This window comes from Emydura macquarii, unplaced genomic scaffold (assembly GCF_026122565.2).
Source record: "Emydura macquarii macquarii isolate MOO-44397 ecotype Brisbane River unplaced genomic scaffold, CSIRO-AGI_Emac_v2 contig_3305, whole genome shotgun sequence".
NCBI lineage: Eukaryota > Metazoa > Chordata > Testudines > Chelidae > Emydura > Emydura macquarii.
This window is the reverse complement of record NW_027133442.1, coordinates 4,979,948-4,983,485: the sequence shown is the minus strand read 5'-3', so window position 1 is coordinate 4,983,485 and position 3,538 is coordinate 4,979,948. Positions and strand designations below refer to the sequence as shown.

Below are 3,538 nucleotides of genomic sequence, written 5' to 3'. Positions count from 1 at the left end.
CTTACTGAAAACAGAGGGTTGTTTAAGTTACGGCTCTCTAGAAGTCATCTGGGGCTAGCCTACCATTAGCATCATCAGGAACTAATTGTATTCCCTCTGAATGGCTTCCACAAGCTGCCAGCTTGAATTGATTTGCTGAAGACAGACAAAACAAAGTTCTCCATAATACGCTGCTCCCCTAAATCTGGATGATTCCTGTTGCCAGCTTGTCACTCGCTCCAGATACACATTTGTTTGAGGAGCTGCTGCTGCATTTTCAGGAGTGCTTGGGGGTTCCTCCACAGAACTATTGGGATGTCTTTGACATCAGACACTATTGGAGACACATGATCCTTTCAGGAGTGCATAAAAACCCTGCTACTGATTCTTTTGGGGAATTTTCTAAATCAAACTATGGGAGAGTCACCACAGCCCCATAGGAGACCTGGGCAAGATCCCAGGTCTTTGTTCCCAACCCTGGCCGTTTGAGAGCCTTCACACAGCAGCTTGTCTTTTTGTTTCTCATTCGCCTTTTTAAAAATGTTTTACAACAACCCTGGCCCAGAACTTTTTGGCAGCAGTCTGTTTATTCCCCAAACCCTACAGGCACCTATGCGGATGCCACATTTATTTCTCCCACAACTGTTGTGCACTACAGTTCTTACCTCTACCACAACCCTTTCTCAAACAGTGCGGACTGTTGTGTTCAAATCCCTTTGGCTGCACAGTCTTGGCATCACAGCTAGCCCCATTTGTTTACAGCTCCCAACACCAGTTAGAAAACCCTTTTTAAAAACAAAACAGAACAGCAGTCAGCATAGCCTTTGTATGCTTTGCCAGTCTCAGATTCATTCAAAGGGTCTGTACTAAGGGATATATAAAGTCCATTATCAATTTTTGCTTCCAATTTTCAGAATCTTTACAACCGCTATTAATAAGCGCCTCAACATCCTTCAAGAGTGAAATTGTTGAAGCGATATTACCACAGCCCATAGCCTACTTTCAGTTTTTGGTGTTCTAGTCACAACCCCTAGAGCACACACTCCAGGGTTTTCACTCACTGCTTTCTCAGGGCAGGGTGTTGCATTGACCACTGAGGAACTGGAGTTGTTTGCATTGGTGCTTTTTTCCAGAGTCTTTTATTTTGTCCTTTGGCTTAATGTATGTGAGCTTTAGACTGTCCTGATGACCCATCTGTGCTCTTCCGCTGTTCCGTGTTGGCGTTGTTGTTAGAGGTCTCAGAGCAGATTCCCAGTTCTTTTGTTGGAGGTACTGCAGTAACTCTGACTATAGCATCAGGAAAGGATCCCATTTATCATCAATAAATAGTTCACAAAAGACCCTTAACTCTATAATCACTCTGTTTCACCAACATCCACCCTCACCTATGTATTTGCCTAAACACAAAACCAATTAAGCGGCCAAGCAAATAAATCCAAATATATTTACTAGGTTTCAACCATCTGTCAGCTGTTGCTGCTGGAGAATTTTCCTTTTCAGTGGTCTTTCTTTTTGCTTTTGAGCTTGTATATACCACAGTAGAATAGTCTTTTGTTTTGACCGTATTTGTGGGGAACAATATTGCTACAAACACATGAACCAGTCTTGGAAAATTTAAAAATAAAATACTAATTAGGGTTTTTTCTAATATTTAAAAAAAAAGTCATTGCTTTACAAAATCCATTTCAGCTGTAAAACAAACACCCACATGCACCACCACCACACAGGTTTTGGCTTATTTCTACCAGTAGTGTTTCTCTAAAACATAGGCACATTTTTAACACAATCACGTTTCTCCCATGCACACAAAAACCAATTTTGCAACAAGATATTTCTAGCAATCCACACACTTGTGCCTCCCTTTCCAGACAGGACATATATTTCCCCTGAGGGGTGGGGGATAGATGACACTTAGCATATGCCCCTAAATCACAAAAAAATTTAAACATTAAAACCAACTTTTTTAGCCATTTTAAAAAACAAACACAAAAACACACTTTGCACAGAGTAAAAAAAACAAACCAGTATTTTAAAGACACCTAAAATCAAACGGGTTGCAACAAAATATTTTTTTAAAAAACCACACACCTACATACCCCCTTTTTCTGAGGGGGACACATACATTTTCCCTATGGGAAAATGTGACACATCCGGACCATTCCCCTAAATCCCAAAAACGATTTAACTATCAAAACTAACTTTAAGAAAAAAAAACCACCACACACAAACCCATCTTTAAAAACACATTTCAAACCAAGTTTCAGAAATTTATCTTCCACCACACAGTAAATGGGTGCTGGCACATTGGTATTTTGTTTCCTCCCACATGTATTTGGTTAAAGAACTAGCAACATTTTTGTTAATATTATTAGTCCCCAAATGCTCAAACTCCTACATAACATGTTCAAAAGGCTTTTCAAACAAACAGTATCAAACACAACCATAGTTAAAAGGGGGTTCTACCTTGCCCTGGTGAAATACAGCTTGAAGCAGATGTTTCTGTACTAAATAGATTACCCTGCAATAAAGATACACGTCATTATTAGCAAGGACAGCATGTACAAAGAGTAAGAATACATAGTGATATATATTTAATCTTCAGCATTCTAATTAAGCAATGTACCTCAGCAGCCATTCTGTTCAAAAAGGTTTCTGTTATAGAGAGAGTCTCAAGCAAAGCTCAGGTTTTTATCCCATCCTGCCTCTTTGTTTCAAATAAACTCCAGTGCTTGTCATTAGCAGGTGGATTTGATCAGTGCAGCACCTAATTAACAAATAGGTAAGGAATTTATGCAGCCCTCCCCAAACATTTCCTTTTCTGATCTGTGGGTGAAAATTAAATTGTCTACACAACAAGGCTGCTTTAAAATATATTTTTCCATTTCAATTAAAAACAGAGCCCTAGAGAGCCTTCTCACAGCATAAAACAGCAAACCACCATAAGCAACAGTCCTAAATATTACTGTACCCTCTCTTGACAGAGGATTTTGCAAATGTCAATGTATGTCTTCGTTTTTTCATTGTAAACATGTTTCTTTTATGCTTAAAGTTCTGGTTTGTTTTTAAATGTAAATGGAGGTAGCACAGACATAGTAAACATACCCAAATACCCACAGCTTTTAAATCTTTGATGCTCTTACAGCATATTCTTATTCTATAAATGTGGTCGTGGTTTGTGAACCATTGCAACATTTCAGGCGTGGATTGGATCAGTGTTTACTTTTGAAAATGTATTTTTTAAACTTGTAATGACTTTGAGTGGCTAGAAAGACTGACCTATAGCATTCTACAAGCAGTTTTATTTCATTTATAATCTAATCAGATGTCACCACTGTCCTTTCTGTGAGTGAACCCCCATCAAAACTCCCCAGCATGTCCTGGAGAGCCTGGGAACTGTCTCTGTGGATGACACACACAGGGCCCTGGGCAGGACTTTCAATATGGGTGGGGGTGGGTAGTGATTTTGGGAGAGGTTTGGAGGAAAATCCTCAAGTGTCCCCACATCCCCAAAGCTGAACTTTTCTCCCCTACCCACCAATATCCATCCTCTTGCTCCTCC

At 39.6% G+C, this 3,538-nt stretch overlaps 1 long non-coding RNA gene across 1 annotated transcript; it reads right to left on the bottom strand.

Annotated features, from left to right (window-relative positions):
* Window positions 1-618: 618 nt before the first annotated feature.
* Window positions 619-2,663, bottom strand: LOC137143255 (uncharacterized). Its single transcript, XR_010917138.1, has 3 exons — window positions 2,603-2,663; window positions 2,443-2,497; window positions 619-1,266 (listed from the first exon to the last, which is right to left on the bottom strand). It is a non-coding gene; the product is annotated as an uncharacterized lncRNA (long non-coding RNA).
* Window positions 2,664-3,538: the final 875 nt, after the last annotated feature.